Source organism: Leptonychotes weddellii, chromosome 2 (assembly GCF_054177405.1).
Source record: "Leptonychotes weddellii isolate Sample4059 chromosome 2, ASM5417740v2, whole genome shotgun sequence".
NCBI classification, from domain to species: domain Eukaryota; kingdom Metazoa; phylum Chordata; class Mammalia; order Carnivora; family Phocidae; genus Leptonychotes; species Leptonychotes weddellii.
The window spans coordinates 114,055,649-114,078,543 of NC_138370.1; the positions used below are offsets into that span (position 1 = coordinate 114,055,649).

The 22,895-nt window shown below is 36.5% G+C and overlaps 1 protein-coding gene and 1 long non-coding RNA gene across 2 annotated transcripts in view; one reads left to right on the top strand and one right to left on the bottom strand.

Annotated features, from left to right (window-relative positions):
* The window catches only part of LOC102748592 (putative E3 ubiquitin-protein ligase HERC6), a 580,669-nt gene that overhangs the window by 484,018 nt on the left and 73,756 nt on the right, over positions 1-22,895 (bottom strand). The gene's annotated exons all lie outside the window — the stretch shown is intronic.
* Positions 1-22,895, top strand: part of LOC145720166 (uncharacterized) — a 68,405-nt gene that overhangs the window by 23,122 nt on the left and 22,388 nt on the right. The window lies entirely within an intron of this gene.

The window sequence follows — 22,895 nt, forward strand, 5'->3', positions numbered from 1 at the left end:
GAGTTCTGAATATATATAATAATATACTGGATTTGAATTAAAATAAGTAGCAAAAGATTTAACCATTTAAAAATTTTATAATTATGCAAGTTTTCACTGTTGAAAGAAAAGGAAACTTATTGTCATAAGATACAATCCTACATTATTTAATTTAGTAAAAAAAGAAATAAAGGAAAGGAGCTGATGAACAGTTAATATTTTAATATCAATTATTTTATATTTTTCCTAAAATATGCTTCAGTAACTCATAAATTAAAATTAATATAATTAAAGTGAACACCATCAATTTTGTTCAGATTACCAAACTTGAATTATTGAGCTTTCCACTGAACCGGGACAGTGGAGAGCCCGCGTTCCAGGACATGAAGAGCCAAATATAAGAAAGATCTGGTCCCTGTCTAAAATTTTCACAGTTGTGTAGAGAGACAGACTTACAGCTGTAGGGCACAGCAATGCAAATATCTACAAGGTTTAGAGATCAGAATCGGAATTTTCTAGGTTATTAATAAGGGAAAGGTTATCAAGAAAGAAGAGGGAAACATTCTTGGGAATAGATTTAAAGGATATAGAAATGAATGAACAACATAATGACACACTTCCAATATTTGCTGAGTGCCCTCATGCTAGTTTTTTACTTGTGCTATTTCAGTCATCCTTCACACACACAGAAAATAATACAGTGAGATTATTGCCATTCTACAGGTGAGGTAAGTGGGGCACAGAGATGGTAAGTATGTTCTGGGTTGCATGGATAGTAAATGGGGGACTATAGGGATCAAAGTCAAGTCTAATTCTAGAGTCTACTTTTAATCACTATATATCCTTGCTGGCACATTCAGAAAGCTTCAATGATTCAATAAACTGGAATATAGTGAGTGGAAGTAATGAAGATGAGGGTGGTTGGATAGACAAAGGCCAGATGATGGGGACTGTAGGTTGTATTAATGAATATGGACTCCACCATGGAAATGAGAGAATATCAAAGGGTTAAGGCAGAAAAATAATATATTTAGACTTGTAACTTGGAAAAATCTTTTATTGACAAGGTAGATCTGGGTTGAAAAAGGCAAGATAGTTATGGAGAAGGGGGGTCCAAGAAGCTATTTTAGTGATTCAGGAAAGCAATGGGAAAGGTCTGAACTAAAGCAGTAGCTGTGGGGGGTAGAAAGGGTGGAACAAATGAGAGAGATGTTATTTAGATAAAATTAATGGACTTAGTGAAAGTAAGAGAAGTGAAGAATCCTAGAATGACTTCCGGATTTATGGCTTGTGTAATAAGTGGTGAGTGGTGGGACCATATCTCATATAATGCATAGCAGAGTAATTGGTATATTATAATCAATCAGCAAGATGTTAACAATATCTGATATAATGAAAGGAGTAGAAAATAGAATTAAAAGGCTGGGGTTTTGTTCTTGATTTTATCACTGTGTGAACTACTTGACAATGCTGAGGCTTCAATTTAATCCATATTTTAAAAATAAGGGGGTTTTGTTTTGCCTGGGTGGCTCAGTCGGTTAAGTGTCTGCCTTCAGCTCAGGTCATGATCCCAGGATCCTGGGATTGAGCCCCGCATTGGGCTCCCTGCTCAGTGGGGAGCCTGCTTCTGTCTGTCCCTCTGCCCCTCCCCCCTGCTGGGTCAGGCTCCCTGCTCAGCAAGGAGTCTGCGTCTCCCTCTGCTCCTCCCCCTGCTCATACTCACTCATGTGCGCTCGCTGTCTCTCAAATAAATAAATAAAATCTTTTAAAAAAATAAAAATAAGGGGGGTTTTGGACCAAAAAAGAGCTAGTCATTGTGTGCCTCTATTGCCTGTGAAGCATTCTTGCCAAATAATTGGACTTGAATCCGATGAAGCCTTTATATACCAGGTTAAAGAAAATACAAGGTATAGAAGAATACGTAAAATGATACCATTGGGATGCATTTAGCAAAATCTAGAATGTGGGAAACTTTTTAGGACATATTACCTGGCTTCTGTTTTATTAGCAAGAAAAATTTAAAAAGAAGGAAGGGGAAACTATAGATGAAAAAGACTTCAGAGACATATCTAGAGAAATTATGAAACAATTGGAGAAATGTTGAATGCTGAATATTTTATATTTAGTAAATATATATTAAATACCTGTCAGCATACAATTCTATTATAGAACCATTGACTGTATTTCCTATGCTGTACTTTTCATCCCTGTGACTTGTTCATTCCGTAACTGGAAGCCTGTATCTCCCATTGCCCTTCACCCATTTTATTAATCCTTCCACTCTCCTCCCCTCTGGCAGCCATCAGTTAGTTCTATTTATGGGTCTGTTTCTGCTTTTTTTATTGTTAGTTGTTTTGTTGTTTAGTTTTCACATATACATGAGGTCATATGACATATGTCTTTCTCTGTTGGACTTATTTCACTTAGTGTAATATCCTCTAGGTCCATCCATGTTGTCACAAATGGCAAGATCTCATTCTGTTTTATGGCTGAGTAATATTCCATTGTGTGTATATACCACATCTTCTTTATCCATTCATTTATCAATGGACACAGGTTGTTTCTGTATCCTGGCTATTGTAAATAATGCTGCAGTGAACATAAGTGTGCATATGTCTTTTTAGATTAGTGTTTTTGTTTTCTGTGGGTAAAGAGCTAGTAGTGGAATTACTGGATCATTATGGTATTTCTGTTTTTAATTTTTTGAGGAACCTCCATACTGTTTTCCATAGTGGCTGTACCAACTTACATTCCTACCAGCAGTGCAGTAGGGTTCCATTTTCTCCACATCCTTGCCAACACTTACTATTTCTTGTCTTTCTTGTTGTTTTTTTTTAAGATTTTATTTTTTGACAGAGAGAGCGTAGAGGGAACACAAGCAGGGGGAGTGGAAGAGGGAGAAGTGGGCTTCCCACCGAGCAGGGAGCACAACACGGGGCTTGATTCCAGGACCCTGGGATCATGACCTGAGCTGAAAGCAGACGCTTAACGACTGAGCCACCCAGGCGCCCCTATTTCTTGTCTTTCTGATACTAGCCATTCTGGCAGGTGTAAAGTGAGATCTCATTGTGGTTTTGATTTGTATTTTCCTGATAATTAGTGATGTTGAAATCTTCTTATGTGTCTGTTGACTATTTGTATGTCTTTGGAAAAATGTCTGTTCAGTTCCTCTCCCCGTTTTTAATTGGATTATTTGGGTTTTTTGGTGTTGAGTTGTATGAGTTCCTTATATATTTTGGAGATTAACACCTTATTGGATATAGCATTTGCTAATATCTTCTGACAATATTATGTGTTAAAAAATAATTCTTATATTTAGAGATTCATACTAAAATATTTATATAATATTACAGTTATCAGGGTGGTGGATAAAGATGAAACAGGAGTGGCTATAAATTGATAATTATTGAATTGGTAACAGGTTACCCTAGGGATTCATTATACTGTTCTTTTCACTTACGTATGTTTGAAATCGTCTATATACAGTTTTTTTTTAATGGAAATAATTGAACTAACTAATCTCTAACAGTTTTTCAATTTCTAATATTCTGTAATCTCTTAGTTTCAATAAGTTATTTAAGCCTGCTATGTCCTTTCCAACAACCCTCTACTCCAGTCAAACTCTACCTCTCAATTGGAGCATTTTTTCTAAGGAGTAGTGTTAGAGAAAAAAAATCACAGATCCTTACTAATTCTGCTTTTTCTATAATCAGGGCTGTTTCAACAATACTTTTTGTTGCAGTCTCATTGTCATGATAATCTTTATTTAAGCAGATTGTTATGAATTGATTCTCTTAGATGACATATGGACACACATTCGTCTCATTGGCATGCCACAACCAAGTTGCACTGTGTGGTGAGTCATTTCTGGGGAAACCCCGTACTCATTATGATGTATCCTTCTTTCTTACCTACCCCATGTACTCAGTTGTCAAATCCTATTAACATCACCTCCACAGTTCTTTGGAATCCAGACTTCTCTCTCCTTTCTTATCCCTGTTTGTTCAAATCCTCATTACTTCTTACCAAGTTATAGTAGTAATATTCTAATTGTGGGCATGTTACCTATTTACCCTTCCAAAATATTCTGTGATCACAAAATTTAGAATCAAAGATTGAGAAGGAGTCCTGGTGCTGTCTCTTGCTAACTTTTGACTTGGCTAAAACTCTCTCAACATAAAAAGTCTGACCCCAACTTTCTTTTCCAATATCATTTATACTTCTTGCCTGCTAGAATACATTGCAAGATGCTGTAGATAAGACTTATGAATAGCCAAGTCAAAAAAATAGACAAATGCTTTTAAAACATATTTTCATGTGAGGTCTCTTTGCAGCTCCTAATTGAAATCTTAATAACCTAGAATTTTCTAGAATAAATGATAAAATTTCTTCCCTTCCATTAGAAAAACGCTAAAATCTTGGCTATGCCAACATTCTGTTTATTACTAAATACTTCTATTATTTCTTCCATATCCACGCTTTCTCTCTGAAACCAAAAGGTAGTAGTATCTAGTTTGGGTACCAGTACTCATGTCTACAGTATTCTCCTGAACTGTCCCATCATCAGCCTGATTGCTCTTTGATATTCCATCCCTGGAAACCTTTTCTACCAGTCTACGGTTTCATACCCCTTTAATCCTTTGATTTCCAGAATCAAGGCTTACCGGTTCAACCTTAGTTGAACCAGTTGAAAAACCTAGTTTTTCCATTAATGAGTCTCTGGATCTAGGACTTTATATAATCAGTCAATTGCTGTCATTTACTGAGCCCTCGTAAGCCCGGTGGTAGGGGATACAATGGGTTTTTTTCCTCAGAGTTTATAATCCAGTCTAGTTCTCCCTCCCCACTTATTTCCCAGACCTCCTCTGTTTTTGTGGAAGTCCAGTAATGCTTTTCCTAACCCCACCCAATGTGCCAATAAAACTTTCATGTAATCCATAGCCAGAAATAACAAATACCAAACTCATACCTAATATAAATTCCTGTTTAAGAAGTGTCATGTTCTCTTACTGTAATATTGTGACCTCATGTGGTAGTGGTGGTGGTAGATGTGTGTCCCTGTCATCTGTTTTTTATTGTGAGCTTCTTGAGGGCAAGGAGTGTATCTATTTAAATTACTGTATATGGAATCAGGGAAACCACATCTATGGTTATTTACATAAGACTGGACATTCTCATAGAAACTGACATCAGGTGATCATTAGTGAGATCCATCAATTGATTCCTTGCCCTTTCTAAAAGACAAGGCAAAGGTTAACACACAATGCTGTAGGCAGATGGTAGATCTAAGGACAGACTACTGATAGACTGTTCTCTGATGTGGTTCCTGTCTCCAACGGAAAGCTCCTGAATTTGTTTCTCTCTCTCCAAATATTCTTTATTCAAGATTTTGGGGGAATGAAGAACAATTAAGTCTTGTTGGATCTTTCTGTAGCTTTCTGGGGTGTCTTTCTCTCTTTACTTTATCATCTACTCTCTTTCTCCATTGGCTTTCTTTCATTGGTACTTAATTTTCAAATCTCTTTCATAAAACAGAGAAATAAAAACCTTTCTTCATCCATACACATTCCCATCCAGCTACTCGTATACTTCTCTTTTCCTCTTCACAACTAAGTTTCTTGAGAGTTGTCAACTTTTAATGACCCAGTTCCTTTACCTTCTGCTCATTTCTCAGCCTACTGCAATATGGCTTTTTGCCCCCACAATTTTGTAGAAACTTATCTCATAAAGGTTACGAATGACTTCATTCTGGTTAATCAGTGAGTGCTTGTTAGTTAACTGGAATGAATGAACACTTTCATTCGCTTTCTCTGCTAGCATTGATAGAGTTGATGCCACTGTTTTCTCCTCTTTCAAAAGCTCTACCTACCTGCCACATGCATGGTACTGTATTGTCTGGTTTTCTTCTCAATTGCTCTTATGTGCTATTCTTTCTCTAGCAGATTTTAGATGTTTTTGTTTTTAAGATTCTGTCCTTGTCCATCTCCTTTTCTCATTCTCCAGGGTCTTTCTTGATCTCTTTCATTCCCATGGCTTCATTTACTCATTTGGTTTTTTATATGGATTTTCCTCCTGTGCTTCAGGGTTGAATATCATATTTACAATGGAAATCTCTACCTGGAAGTTCCAAAATTACCTCAAATTCCCAACTGCTCTTCCTTCCGTTTCTGTTCCAGTTGCTCAAGCTAGGATTCTGGATCTCATCCTTATCACCTATCTGTCCTTTACCTCTCCCACCTCACTGTAGTCCTGTCAATTCCTGTCAGTTCCACAGCCCTCAAATCTTACTTTCATCCACCACTACCCCCCACTACCACTGTTATTTTATTTGAGGCCAGTATTGTCTCACCTGGGTTAATATAAGAACATCTTTACTTTCTCTCCAGTCTGTTTTCCATACTATGGCCAAAATAAATTTTCTAAAACACCAATAATATATTTTCAGGCTCTACTTAAAATCTTCTATGGCTCTAATACCTTCAGGATAAAATTTAAACTCTCAATGTTATATAGAAAGCCCTTCAGTTTCTTGCTTTTACATAGGCCTTCAGCCCCACCCTTTACACTTTCTTGCCTCACACTGAGCTTAAGTCATACTAAAGTATTGCATTTCCTTCCCTGTGCCCCATGTCTTTTTCTGGGAGCCTTTATACATGCTATCTTTGTCTGTCTATCTTTGACTTGTTTATTCAGGACTCAGTTCTGAAGTCACATCCTTCAGGAATCCTGTCCTGATTCCTATCCAGGCCTTGTCTGTGTTTCCAAGCTCTCCTTCTCTGTTGTGGCTGGTTGCGTATCTCTCTTCCTGTTTAGATAGATTAGGAGTTGTTGAGGACAGGGAGAGGATGCCATTGTATCTCCAACCACTCATCACAGTGCCTGGTGTAGGGCATTTATTCAATAAATGTTCTAAATAATGGCTGATTGACTAAGAACAAATGCCTGAAAGACTAACACAGTATTTTGCAATTTTTTTTCATTATTGCCCACTAAGGAGAAAAATTTAATTTAAATTAATGTCTCCCTAAGGAGAAAAATTGAATACTAAGGAATAGATTTTGTTGGGAAGAGTGGGCTTTGAAAGACCACATACCACTGTAATACCTAAGAATGGGGAAGGGAATCTATAATGATTTCTAGAAGGCAGTCATGTCTATATCTATACCAGCCACAGTTAAGGAAAGAAGAAACAATCAAAAACTCTTTTCTACATACAAACAGATTGAGGGGTACTTTTGATCTTGCTCTTTATTTAATAATTTTCCTTACCCTTCTAGAAGCAAATTTCTACTTACCAGAGTAAAGTAACAGAACCTTCTGTTTCATGCTATTACCTAATTATTCAGTTACTTTGTAAATAACCTGATTGTTTCCTGAAAGTTCACTTTGTGGTGTTAAAATGCCTAATATGAATATTGTATGTATATGTGTGTATATATATTTTTTATCAAATCAGCACATTCTTTAATGAAAAACTGAAAAATATTTTCTCAGAAATCATTTCAGAGATTTCACAATTGACAAACATAGTCTTTTAGTTACTAGCTGGGATTCTATTTTTGGTATTTCTTAGGTTTTTCATTGCCTTGGGCCTTCTGCAATGATCTGCAATAATAACAGTTTGTGATTCCACAGAAAACAAATCACTGCCAGTCTTTAGTTGTGGTCTTGCTGTAATTTTGTCTGATAATAGCTCATTGCTTTGCACCAACCATAAAGGTTACAACACTCATTGGAAATCTGAGGCCAGCTGGCCATTTGGTGGACTTTTATTGGGATTTACTTTGATATTTTTTGCTTGAGTGTGTCCAGTGTGGATTCTTAGAGATACCTCTGGCCTAGCACATTCCAAGCAAATGTCTCCCTTTTGGAAGAATAATTTATATAGGTCTCATTTTCTTTTTTTTTTTTAAGATTTTATTTATTTATTTGACAGAGAGAGACACAGTGAGAGAGGGAACACAAGCAGGGGGAGTGGAAGAGGGAGAAGCAGGCTTCCTGCGGAGCAGGGAGCCTGATGAGGAGCTCGATCCCAGGATCCTGGGATCATGATCCAAGCCGAAGGCAGACGCTTAATGACTGAGCCACCCAGGCGCCCCTATATATCTCATTTTCTTGAAGCTAGTTTATCCCCCCCACCTGGGTTTTCATCTAAATTTTCTGTCCTAAAAATTTCTGATTTTAGGGTTTTTTCTTTTTCTTTTGAGATTTTCTAGTTAATTCACTGATTTCTCTATATCCCCAAATAACTTTCTGTATTGCTATCATGGTACTGTACATATAGAAAGAACTTATTAAATATTGGATGACTGAATGAATGACTGATTTTCTTGTATATGACCCTTATTACTGAGGATGAAGTCTTCCTCCTATTCCAGAATTTGAGCTACAGAGTTGAGTTCCTTCCTCCTCCTAATCCTACCTAGTTTTACCCTGAAGAATAAAATGTCATTTATTTAGATTCAAAATTGTAAATGCCTAAGAAATGCATCTCTTAGAGGGATTTTTTTTTTTTTTTTTTTTGAGAGGGAGAGAGAGAATTGGGGGGAGGAGCAGAGGGAGAGGGAGAGAGAGAATCTTAAGCAGTCTCCACACCCAGAGCAGAGCCCTAGGTAGGACTTGATCTCACAACCCTGAGATCATGACCTGAGCCAAAATCAAGAGTCAGACACTTAACCAACTGAGCTCCCAAGGTGCCCCTCTTAGAGGGATTTTTAAACTCAAGATGGTTATACATATGTTTTTATATTCTACCTGCAGAATCATGTCTCCTCAATTTTTAAAATCTAAAAAAATTTAAAACAATTTATAGTAAAATTAAATGGATAAAGTGATGGTGAGTTAAATGATAGACCAAGTCAGAAGTAAAATAAATCAGATTAAGCAAGAAATATAACAACTCTAGAAAACATGATCTTTTGTTACTGTCATCACTATCACTATCAAAAATGTTGAAATGCCTATTTTTACTTGTCTTCCTCTTGGAAGAACAACCTCTATATGTAAAAAAATGTCTGAGGTTCTTTTTCATTTTTAGATAGAAATATCTAAAAACCTAGAAATAGTCATTCCTTGATAGAAATATAAAATTAAGTAACAGCCCAAATAGGCCAGATTCAGTATTTTCATGGAAAAAGGAAAATAGTAAATACAATTATGGAATGGTGGACTGGAGAGCCCATAAAAGTCAAGTTTTGTAATCTAATTCTACAGTGTTAGAAAAATCTGTTAAAACACATGGAATTCCTTATTTTTCTTTAAATCTGATGAGCTGGCATCAGGAGATGATGTCTTCCCTTGGTGTTGTGGCTTTATATCTAGGGTGGGGGTCAAAGGATTTGACTACAATTTCAGGCTGATTCAAACCAGAGCCAAGTCCCCCTTGTAATTATGTTTTCCTGTAATAGCTCAAAAGCTCCTGCTCCACGTTCAAGTTCATACTTAATTAAGGTAAATGGGCAGAGTCTCTGCTTCTGTTGGTGCTACTATGTCAGACAGTGAAAAGCCACCACCCGTGGAGACCACCCACGTGGAGACAGAACTTCTGTCCCTCCTGGTGGCCAACACTCCTTCCACCACAAAGACCATGTCTGGTCTCCACGGGTGGAGGCTTTTCACTGTTTGACACAGTAGCACCAACAGAAGCAGAGACTCGGCCCGTTTACCTTAATTAAATATGAACTGGAACGTGAACGAGCAGGAGCTTTTGAGCTATTACAGGAAAACATAATTACAAAATAGATGAAGCTAGAGAGTATTATGCTAAGCAAAATAAGTCAGAGAAAGACAAATACCATATGATTTCATTCATATGTGGAATTTAAGAAACAAAATAAATGAACATGGGGGAAAAAAGAGAGGAAAACCAAGAGACAGACTCTTAACTAAAGAGAAAAAACTGATGGCTATCAGAGGGGAGATGGGTGGGGGATGGGTTTAATAGGTGATGGGGATTAAGGAGCGCACTTGTTGTGATGAGTACCAGGTGTTATATGGAAGTTTTGAATCACTAAATTGTACACCTGAAACTAATACTACTGTATATGTTAACTAACTGGAATTTAAATAAAAATTTAAAAAAATGGTAGTAGATTCTATTTAGTACTAGAGGGGAACTTCACAAAAGAGCAGATTATTTTAGAACAATCAAATCTAAAGGACTGTAAAGAAGGCAGTGGAGTGTATCAAATGAGGCACTGGATTGCAAGGGGATGACTGTCCAGCTCAGGGGCCTCGTGGGGACGTTACAGGCATAATACCAGCAGTAGCTGGGGTAGCAAGGGTGGGAGTGGAGGGTGGAAACAAAGATGGTGACAGAAAAAGATGGATCTAAAGGAGAAACCAAACATCTTACTGCGCCTAATCATAGAAAGGCACAGAAGATTCAGAGCTTAACAAAGTTCTTCTATGACACTAGTGGGAGAAAATTTTTTTTTGCCTCATTTGTTTTCTAAAGTAAAATTTGTATTTCAAGTTAGACTTTGGTTAACACAATCTAGATATTTATCCCAAAATATGAAGAATTAAAGATTTAATTTTCTAAAACAAATTTTTGCCTCTTCTTTATTCTCTGTACCCTTTTACTTACACTTTAATGTAACTATTTAATTTATAACTAGATTCAATGTTATATGGCTAATGTCATTCACTTTACAGTAAATGTAAAAGACATTTTAAACACTCTTGAAGTAATCTCTATATTTCAATAACTCTATTCTTTTTAAAGACCATGTCACAAATGGTATGTTTTAATAAATGCCTTTGATCATGATGTAAAGACCATCTTCTTACTGAGCCACTCAGATGGTGAAGGAATCAACCCCAACTTGATAAAATAGTGTACTAATTACTCTTAAGACTATTAATCACTAAACAGAATAATGAAGGAAATTTAAATTGATGTAATTGTATATCTAGGGTTTCACAGCAATATTGTTTTTAATAACACATCTGAGAAAATTAAGAGAAACTGCTTCCTGGAGCAGAATGAGTTGATAGTGTTCTTGGATCAAGGAAGAACAATGAGTTACATTTTCTGGTTAACACTATACTCTGTATTACTTTGAAGTGTCTTTTCTTCCACTCTTCTGATTTTTATCCCATAGATTAGTTTTGCCTTCTGTTGAATTTTATAGAAATGGAATTATATGGTAAATCTCCTTTTGTATCTGACTTCTTTTGCTGAGCATAATGCTTTTTCTTTTTTAAAGATTTTATTTATTTATTTGAGACAGAGAGAATGAGAGACAGAGAGCATGAGAGGGAGGAGGGTTAGAGGGAGAAGCAGACTCCCTGCCGAGCAGGGAGCCCGATGCGGGACTCGATCCCGGGACTCCAGGATCATGACCTGAGCCGAAGGCAGTCGCTTAACCAACTGAGCCACCCAGGCGCCCTGAGCATAATGCTTTTTATACCCAATTTTGATGCATGTATCAGCAGTTCACTGTTTTTATTGATGAGTAGTATTCTATTATATAAATATACCACAGTTTGTTTTTTCATACCCCTGTTGATGGACATTTGGTTTATTTCCATTTTTTTTCTATCATGAAAAAAGCTGAAGTGAACATTGGTGTACTCCTCTTTATTTTATTTTTTTTATTATGTTCAATTGGCCAACATATAGTACATTATTAGTTTTTGAGGAATAGCACAGATGACCAGAGGGGAAGGGGGGGAAAACTGAATGGGAAGAAATCAGAGAGGGAGACAAACCGTGAGAGACTGGACTCTGGTGTACTCCTCTTTTAATGGACATATGACACTTTTAATTTTAAATTTAAGTTGTAATGAAGTTAGAGCATTGATATTTAAACTTAAGTAAGTAGAAGTACTGTACTTCTTCTTGAGTAGAATCAGAGTATAAAAGAGATGGACAAGGGCCAATACAATTTATTAATAGGTCTATAATTAATAGGGTCTGTAACACCAAAACGCACCAAGAGCTCCATACTTCAGTGCTCTCAAATCAGCTCTGAGCACTTCAGCCCAGCTGTGTTGGGAATTGTCATGGGAGTAAGCAGACATCAGTTAGAGTGGTGGAAACTTTCCACACTAACTAGAGTGTGGAAAGACATACTTAGAGCCAGACATACTTAGGTTAAGTTCTGGCTCAGTGACTTAAGAGAAATTAATTGACCACCCTGAGACTCAGTCTTTTCATCTATAAAGTAATTCTCACCTTGATAAGTAAAAATTAAATGGGATGTTCTAGTTAAGGTCATAGAAAATTTAATTGGTGTAAAATGTAATCAGATATAGCATAATTTATATATCAAAATTAGACAAAATATATTGAGAGTGTAATTTGAGTACTGGCTCATATCCTATAGATAGTGACATGGTTTAAATTAAAAACTTTTTTGCACTGTTTTATGTAGATGATTCTGTGGTTGAACTTACATAAGGCAAATTGATGGAATAAACTAGACATACTCTGGGTGCCTGGGTGGCTCAGATGGTTGGGCGTCTGCCTTCGGCTCAGGTCGTGATCCCGGGGTCCTGGGATCGAGTCCCGCATCGGGCTCCCTGCTCAGCGGGGAGCCTGCTTCTCCCTCTGCCTCTCTCTCTCGTCTGTCTCTTATGAATAAATAAAATCTTAAAAAAAAAAAAAAACTAGACGTACTCTGATGGATAAAACCCCCTAATGTTTTTGGTTTAATAAATAAAATCCCAGTCTGGGTTTTTCTGTCTGGTGGTGGAATTGGGGCCCCTACTCCATACCATCCTATAGGCCCGGGCAAATGGAGGCTCTGGCATCTGTAACATGAGCTTCCAGGTCATGCTGGCTATAAGGAACCAACTAGCAGATGGGGGAAAGAAAGTGGATCATACTGTGGAAGATTTATTTTGGAGAACAGAACTAGAAGTGATGTATATCATTTCCACTCTTTTTTTTTTTTTTTTTGCTGTGGCATTTATTTTTTATTTTTTTAAATTTTATTTTATTATGTTAGTTATCATTTCCACTCTTAAATACAGAGTACAAACTGGTGATTGCCAGAGGGGTGGCGGTGAAGGTGACCCCCCACCTATGAGCAAAATAGGTGAATGGGATTAACAGGTACAAACTTCCAAAGTGGTTGCACCAATTTACATTTCCACCAACAGTGCATGAGGGTTCCCTTTTCTCCACATGCACACCAACTTGTTATTTCTTGTCTTTTGATACTAGCCATTCTAACTTCTGTGTGGTGATCATAGAGTAGGCAATTAGTTAGACTTCAGTGGGAGGCAAAGGCGGTGATAAATAGGTGATACATTAGAAGGCTGAGGGGACAACACCCTGACTTTTGGCTTTTAACATCCTGGCCTTATGGCTTCCAACACCCCGGGGCTGACAGACCAGGAGCCACAGGTACAGAACATGTGTTTTCCTCTTCAACTTCTGCCCCAGGGTAACCTGTAGCTTCATTATAATATATATACACTGTGGTTTCAACCCTTCCACCCCACCGCACCCCCCACTCTGTGGGGGAAGATGGCCATGACCTCTGCAAACATTAAAAGAAAAAACAGCCCTAACCCCGGTGCAGTTGCCACATCTGGGCCTGCCCACTCTCTCTTCTTGAGAGTGTAGTGTCCGTAATAAACTGCTGTGTGCTGGCTACCTTCCTCTGGCTGTCTTTTTTTTGAGAATGGACCCTCACATAAATCTTTGATGGGGAATCCAAGAACTGAAACCTCCATTCACACAAGACAGACCCTCCCACCAGTAACAGTGGTAATTTCATTATGGTTTTGATTTCTGTTTCCCTGAAGGTTAGTGATGTTGAGCATCTTTTCATGTGTCTATTGGCCATCTGTATGTCTTCTTTGGAAAAGTGTCTATTTAGATCCTCTGCCCATTTTTTAATCAGATTGGTTTGTTTGTTTGTTTTTGGTGTTGAGTTGTATAAGTTCATTGTATAGTTTGGATATTGACCCCTTATTGGTTATATTATTTGCAAATATGTCATCTCATTCAGTAGGTCGCCTTTTCATTTTGTTGATGGTTTCATTTTCTTTGCAAAAGCCTCTTAGTTTGATGTAGTCCCAATTGTTTGTTTTTGCTTTTTTTTTTTTTTTTAAAGATTTTATTTGAGACAGAGAGAATGAGAGAGAGAGCACATGAGAGGGGGGAGGGTCAGAGGGAGAAGCAGGCTCCCTGCCAAGCAGGGAGCCCGATGCGGGACTCGATCCGGGACTCCAGGATCATGACCTGAGCCGAAAGCAGTCGCTTAACCAACTGAGCCACCCAGGCGCCCGTTTGGTTTTGCTTTTGTTGTTCTTGCCTGAGGAGACAAATTTAAATAAAAAATTGCCAAGACTGATGTTGAAGAGTCTACTGCCTGTGTTTCCTTTAGGAGTTTTATGGTTTCAGGTCTTACATTTAGGTTTATAATCCATTTTGAGTTTATTTTTGTGTGGTGTAAGAAAGTGATCCAGTTTCATTCTTTTGCATATAGCCCTCAACTTTTCCCAGCAGCATTTATTAAAGAAACTATCTTTTCCCCATTGTGTATTCTTGCCTCCTTTGTCATGGATTAATTGGCCATGGAAGTGTGGGTTTATCTGGGTATTACATAGATCTGTATATCTATTTTTGTGATAGCACCATACCATTTTGACTACTATAGCTTTATAGAATAGTTTGAGATCTGGAGTGTGGTACTTCTAGCTTTGTTCTTCTTTCTCAATATTGCTTTGGCTGTTTGGGGTCTTTCATGGTTCCATAAAAATTTTAGGATTATTTGTTCTCATTCTATGAAGAATGCTGTTGGTATTTTGATAGGGATTGCATTGAATCTGTAGATTGCTTTGAGTACTGTAAGTTATTTATTAAAATAACAATAGTAATTTTTCCAATCCATGAGCCTGGAATATCTTTCCATTTATTTGTGACATCTTCAATTTCTTTTATCAGTGTCTTCTAGTTTTCAGAGTACAGGTCTTTTATGTCCATGATTAAATTTATTCTTAGGTATTTTATTCTTTTTGGTACAATTGTAAATGGGATTGCTTTCTTAATTTCTCTTTCTGCTACTTCATTATTAGTGTAGAGAGACAGAACATATTTCTGTATATTAATTTTGTATCCTGCAGCTTTACTGAATTCATTATTTGTTCTTACAGTTTTTTGGTGAAGTCCTCAAGGTTTTCTTTCTATAGCATCATGTCATCTGCAAATAAAGACAGTTTTACTTCCTTACCAGCTTGGATGCATTTTCTTCTCTGATTATTTTGGCCAGGACTTACAGTACAAGTGGCAAGAGTAGACATCCTTGTCTTGACCTTAGAGGAAAAACTTTCAGCTCTTTACCATTAAGTATGATGTTAGCTGTGGGTTTGTCATACATAGTCTTTATTATGTTGAGGTATGTTTCCTCTATACCCACTTTGTTGAGAGATTTTACCATGAATGGATGTTGAATTCTATCTAGTGCTCTTCTGCACCTATTAAGATGATCACATGATTTTAATCCTTCATTTTGTTAATGTGTTTTAGCACGATGATTGATTTGTGGATATTAAACCATTCTTGCATATCTGGAATAAATCCCACTTTTCATGGTGAATGATCCTTTTAATGTATTACTGAATTCAGTTTGCTAGTATTTTCTTGAAGATTTTTGTATCTATGTTCATTAGGGATACTGAATAGTAATTTTCTTTTTTTGTAGTCTCTTTGTCTGGTTTTGGTATCAGGGTAATTCTCCTCCTCAATTTTTTGGAATAGTTTGAGAAGGATAGGTATTAACTTTTTTTAAATGTTGGTAGAATTCACCTGCAAAGTTGTCTGGTCTTAGACTTTTGTTTGTTTGAAGTTTTTTATTACTGATTCACTTTCACTACTAGTATCAGTCTGTTCAGATTTTCCATTTCTTCTTGATTCAGTCTTGGAAAATTTTATGTTTTAGGAATTTGTTATTTTTTTCTAGGTTGTCCAATTCGTTGGCATATAATTTTTTGTAGTAGTCTCTTAAAATCTTCTGTATTGCTGTGGTGTTGCTTGTAACTACTCTGTTTTATTTATTTGAGTTCTCTTTCTTTTTTTCTTGACTAGCCTTGCTGAAGGCTTATCAGTTTTGTTTGTCTTTTCAAAGAACCAGATTTTAGTTTATTTTTTATTTTTTAAATCTTTGTTTTATTTATTTGTGCTCTCATCTTTATAATTTCCTTTCTTTTACCTACTGTGGGCTTCATTTATTCTACTTCTTTTGATTGTAAGGTTAGGTATTTATTTGAGATTTGTATTTTTTTTTTATTTTTCTCCATGTATTTTTTAATTTCCTCTTTGATTTCTTGGTTGACTGGTTATTTAGGAACATGTTGTTTAGATTCCATGTGTATTTTTTCCAAAACTTTTTTCTTGGAATTGATTTCTGTTTTTATATCTAGTTGTGTTCAGAAAAGATATTTGATATGATTGCAATATATTAAAAACTAATTTTTTAACTCAAGTATAATTAACATACAGTGTTATATTAGTTTCAGGTGTATAATATAATGATTCAACAATTCTATACATTATTCAGTGGACATCATGATAAATGTACTCTTAATCCCCTTCACCAATATCACCCATACCTGCAAACACCAGTTTATTCTCTGTATATAAGAGTCTGGGGGGTTTTTTGGTCTCTTTGTCTCTTTGTTTTGTTTCTTAAATCATGTGGTATTTGTCTTTCTCTTACTGACTTATTTCACTTAGCATTGTATCTGCTAGATCCATCCCTGTTGTTATAAGTGGCAAGATTTCATTCTTTTTTATGGCTAGGTAATATTCCATTGTATACACAATATCACATCTTTATTTATCTGTTCATGGACACTTGGGGTGCTTCCATATCTTGGCTATTGTAAATAATGCCAAAATGAACACAAGGGTGCACATATCTTTTCAAATTAGTGTTTTTGTTTTCTTTGGGTAAATATCCAGTGGAATTACTGAATCGCATGGTAATTCCATTCTAAAATTTTTTATGCCTTATACATCACATCTCTTTATTTTTTTTATGTTCAGTTAGCCAGCATATAGTACATCATAAGTTTTTGATGTAGTGTTCAGTGATTCATTAGTTGAGTATAACACCCAGTGCTCATCATAACATGTGCCCTCCATTCTTAATTTTTTGAGGAACTTCATACTACATACAGTTTTCCACACTGGCTGCACGAGCTTGCATTTCCCCAGCAGTGCACAAGGGGTCTTTTTTCTCCATATCCTCACCAATACTTGTTACTTCTTTTGTTTTGTTTTGTTTTGTTTTGTTTTAGCCATTCTGACAGGTGTAAGGTGATATCTTATTGTGGTTTTAATTTGCATTTTCCTGATGATGAGTGATGTTGAGCATCTTTTCATGTGTCTGTTGGCCATCTGTATGTCTTCTTTGGAAAAATGTCTATTGAGATTCTCTCCCCATTTTTAGATTGGATTATTTGGTTTTTTTGGTGTTGAGTTATATAAATTCTTTATGTATTTTGGATGTTAACCATTTATTGGATGTATCATTTACAAATATCATCTCCCATTCAGTAGGTTGTCTTTTAGATTTGTTGATTGTTTCTTTCTCTGTGCAAAAGCTTTTTATTTTGGTGGTGTCCCAGCAGTTTCATTTTACTTTTGTTTCCCTTGCCAAAAGAGACATATCTAGAAAACTGTTTCTATGGCGATGTCTAAGAGATAACTGCCTATGTTGTTGTTTTTTTTTTTCTAGGATTTTTACGGTTTCAGGTCTCACATTTAGGTCTTTAATCATTTTCAGTTTATTTTTGTGTGTGGTATGAGAACATGGTCTAGTTAGTTTCATTCTTTTGCATGTAGCTGTCCAGTTTTCCCAGCACCATTTGTTGAAGAAATTGTCTTTTTTCCATTGCATATTTTCGTCTTCTTTGTCATAGACTTATCTACCCGATAAGCATGGGTTTATTCTGTTCTATTAATCTATGTGTCTGTTTTTGTGCCAGTATCATACTATTTTGCTTACTATAGCTTTGTAGTAGATCTTGAAATCTGGAATTATGATACCTCCAGTTTTGTTCTTCTTTTTCAAGACTGCTTTGGCTATTTGAAGTCTTTGTGGCTTCATACAAATTTTAGGATTACTCTAGTTCTTGAAAAATGCTATTCATATTTTGATAGAGATTGCACTGAATCTGTAGATTGCTTTCAGTATTATGGACATTTAAACAATATTAATTCTTCCAACCCATGAGCATGAAATATCTGTCCACTTGTTTGTGTCATCTTCAGTTTCTTTCATCAGTGTTTTATGGTTTTAGTTGTACAGGTCTTTCACTTCCTTTGTTAAGTTTATTTCTAGGTTTTTTATTCTTTTTGGTACAATTGTAAATAGGATTGTTTTCTTAATTTTTCTTTCTGCTCCCTCATTATTAGTGTACAGAAATGCACAGATTTCTGTATATTGACTTTGTATCCTGTAATTTTGCTGAATTCATTTATTTGTTCTAGTAGTTTTTTGGTAGAGTCTTTAGGGTTTTCTATATATAATATCATATCATCTGCAAGTAGTGAAAGTTTTACTTCTTCTGTACCAATGTGGATGCCTTTTCTTTGTTTTTCTTGTCTGGTTGTGGTGGCTAGGACTTTCAGCACTATGTCAAATGAAAATGGTGAGAATGGACATCCTTGTGTTGTTACTGATCTTACAGGAAAAGCTCTCGGTTTTTAGCCGTCATTTGAGTATGATATTTGCTGTTGGTTTTTCATATATGGACTTTATTATGTTGAGGTATGTTCCCTCTAGACTTATTTGTTGAGGGTTTTTATCATGTATGGATGTTGTACATTGTCAAATGCTTTTTCTGCATCTATTAAAATGATCATATGGTTTAACCTTTCTCTTGTTAATGTGATGTATCATGTTGATTGATTTGCAAATACTGAACTACACTTGTATTCCTGGAATAAATCCCACTTGATTGTGGTGAATGATTTTTTGAAAGTATTGTTGAAAACAGTTGGCTGATTTTGTTGAGGATATTTGCATCTATGTTTCTCAGAGATATTGGCCTGCAGTTTTCTTTTCTTGTAGTGTCATTATCTGATTTTGGTATCAGGATAATGCCAGCCTCATAAAATGAATTTGGAAGCTTTCCTTCCTCTTTTATTTTTTGGAATAGTTTGAGAAGAATAGGTTTTAACTTATTTAAATGTTTGGTAGGATTTACCTGTGAAGCTGTCTGGTCCTGGACTTTTCTTTGTTGGCAGTTTTTTAACTACTAATTCAATTTAATTGCTAGTAATTTTTTGGCTCAAATTTTCTGTTTCTTCCAGATTTGGGTTTGGGAGATTATATATTTCTAGAAATTTATTCATTTCTTCTAGGTTGTCCATTTTTTGGCATATAATTTTTCATAACTTAATGACTTAATCCTTTGAATTTCTATTATGTTGGTTTTTATTTCTCCTCTTTCATTTCTGATTTTATTTGAGTCTTTTTTTTTATCAGTCTGGCTAAAGATTTATTAATTTTGTTGATCTTTTCAAAGAACCAGCTACTGATTTCATCGATCTGTTCTATTGTTTTTTTTATTCTCTATCTCCTTTATTTCTGCTCTTAAATAGTCAAAAGACACTTTTAGTCTTTATTTCCTTATTTCAGATGGCTTGGGGATTTGTTTTTACTTTTCTTTTCCTAGGTCCTTTAGGTGTAAGGTTAGGTTATTTGAGATTTTTCTTGCTTCTTGAGGTAGGCCTGTATTGCTATAATCTTCCCTCCTAGAACAGCTTTTGCTGCATCCAAAGATTTTGGGCTGTTGAGTTTTCATTTTTATTTGTCTCCACGTATTTTTTTATTTATTCTTTGATTTCTTCGTTGACTCATTTATTGTTTAGTAGCATGTTATTTAGCCTGTTATTTAGGGCTGTTGAGTTTTCATTTTCATATGTCTCCACGTAGTTTTTTACTTATTCTTTGATTTTTTCATTGACTCATTTATTGTTTAGTAGCATGTTATTAAACATGTGTTTGTGTTCTTTCCAGAATTTTATTTTTTGTGTGTGATTGATTTCTAGTTTCCTACTGTTGTGGTTGGAAAAGATGCATGATATGATTTCAGTCTTTTTAAATTTAAGACTTGTTTTGTGGTCTAGCATGTGACTTTTTCTGGGGAATGTTCCATGTGCATTTGAAAAGAATCTATATTCTGGGAGGAGGAGCAAGATGGTAGAGGAGTAGGAGACTTAAATATCGTCTGGTCCCAGGAATTCAGCTAGATAGTTATCAAACCATTCAGAACACCTACAAACTCAACAGGAGATCGAAGAAAAGAATAGCAGCAACTCTCTGAACAGAAAAGCAACCACTTTCTGGAAGGTGGGATGTGCAGAGAAGTAAATCTGAGGCGATATACAGGAAGACAGACCGTGGGCGGGGAGGGATCCTCCTTCAGCTGCCTACCAGCAAGTGATAGAGCAGTGGGGCACAAAATCGGAACTTTTAGAAGTCTGCTCCACTGAAGGACATCGTTCCAGCGGCTAAGTGGGGGGTGGAACCCTTGCTGGGGCAGTGTGGTCTCAGGACCTTCGGGGTCACAGAAAGACCAGGGGTGCCTGAGTGTGGCAGAGATCCCAGGTATTGGAGCAGGGAAGCCGGCTGCAAAGACGGAGCCAAGGAGTGGGCTCTCAGCTCGGGGTTGCCATAAACGGTGATCCACGGCAGTCGGGCCACTGCTCTTCGAACAGGGACCCAACAAGCAGCAGATCCAGAGAGACTCCCCTTCCTCCCCCCGGGAGGAGTGGCGCGGGAGTGCACCGCAGGAATCTGCTGGGTTTGGAGACTCCAAACAGGGTCCTGTGCCAGAGATAGAAATGCTCCCAGGCTAACCGATCCCCCCCCACCTCAGGGTTGTAGGATGGGTTAGCATGGTGATGGGTATTAAGGAGGGCACGTATTGAGTGGAGCACTGGGTGTTATATGCAAACAATGAATCATGGATCACTACATCAAAAACTAATGATGTATGGTGACTAACATAACATAATAAAATAAAACTTAAAAAAAAAAAAGAGCAAATGCAAAAGAAAAAAATTAAGAAACGCTCTGTCACAGGCTGGTGAGCATGGAGTGTGGCCCAGAGACCAGGGAGACAGGAGTGACTGATTGTTTTTCTCTGAGGTTGCACAGAGGAGTGGGACCCCAGCTCTCGGCTCCTCTGGGACCAGAGATTGGGAGGCCGCCATTTTCACTCTTGTCCTCCAAAGCTGTACAAAAGCTTTCAGGGAACAAAAGCTACCGAGAGCAAACCGGAGCAGATTACTTAGCCTGGCCCCTGGCAAGGGTGGGTCAATTCCACCTCGGGCAAAGACATTTGAGAATCACTGCAACATTTGAGAATCACTGCAACCTCCCCCCAGAAGATCAGCAGGAACATCCAGCCAAGACCAAGTTTTCCAATTAATGAGAAGGTCAGAACTCCAGTGCTAGGGGAATACAGCACATAGAATTCATGGCTTTTTTTCCCATGATGCTTTAGTATTTCAAAGTTAATTTTTTAAATTTTGGTTTTTTCTTTTTCTATTTTTTTTAGTTGAATTTTTCTTCTTTCCTTTTTCAACCAACATCTTATCAATTCCTTTTTAAAAATCTTTTTTAATTTTTCATTTTTACAGTCATATTCTATCTCTTCATTGTATTTAATCTTATTTTTTGTGTGTATATCAGTTTTTCTTTCTTTAAAATTTTAGGATACAGTTTCTTCTAACAGACCAAAATATACACTAAATCTAGAGTATGATGTTGTCCTAGTCTCCTGCCTGATCACATTCCATCCTTTTTTTCTTTAATTTTTTTCAACCAACTTCTTATCTTATCAATTCCTTTTTTAAAATCTTTTTAAATTTTTATCTGTACAGTCATATTCCATCCCTTCATCGTATTTACCCTTATTTTTGTATATACAGAAGTTTTTCTTTAAAATTTTGGGAGGCAATTTCTTCTAACAGACCAAAATACACCCAAAGTCTAGAGTGTGGCTTTGTTAGTTTCACCAGCCTGATCATATTCTTTTTTTCCCTTTTCTTCCCAGTTTTGAGTCCCTTCTGATTTGTTTAGTGTATCTTTTCCTGGGGTCATTGTTACCCTTGTAGCATTTTTTTTTAGCATTTTGTTCTCTCATTCATCTGTTGTCCTCTGTACAAAATGATAAGATGGAAAAACTCACCTCAGAAAAAAGAACAAGAGGCAGTACCGACTGCCAGGGACCTAATCAATACAGACATTAGTAGGATGTCGGAACTAGAGTTCAGAATGACGATTATAAAGATACTAGCTGGGCTTGAAAAAAGCATAGAAATACTAGAGTATCCCTTTCTGGAGAAATAAAAGAACTAAAATCTAACCAAGTTGAAAAGGCTATTAATGAGGTGCAATAAAAAATGGAGGCTCTAACTGCTAGGATAAATGAGGCAGAAGAGAGAATTAGTGATACAGAAGACCAAACGATGGAGAATAAAGAAGCTGAGAAAAAGAGAGATAAACAACTACTGGATCATGAGGGGAGAATTCAAGAGATAAGTGATACCATAAAGCGAAACAATATTAGAATAATTGGAATCCCAGAAGAAGAAGAAAGGGAGAGAGGGGCAAAAGGTATATTGGAAGAAATTATAGCAGAGAACTTCCTTAATTTGGGGAAGGAAACAGGCATCAAAATCCAGGAGGCACAGAGAACCCCCTTCAAAATCAATAAAAATAGGTCAAGACCCCAACATCTAATAGTAAAACTCAGAAGTCTCAGAGACAAAGAGAAAATCCTGAAAGCAGCTTGGGACAAGAGGTCTGTAACCTACAATGGTAGAAACATTAGATTGGCAGCAGACCTATCCACAGAGACCTGGAAGGCCAGAAAGGACTGGCATGATATATTCAGAGCACTAAACGAGAAAAATATGCAGCCAAGAATACTATATC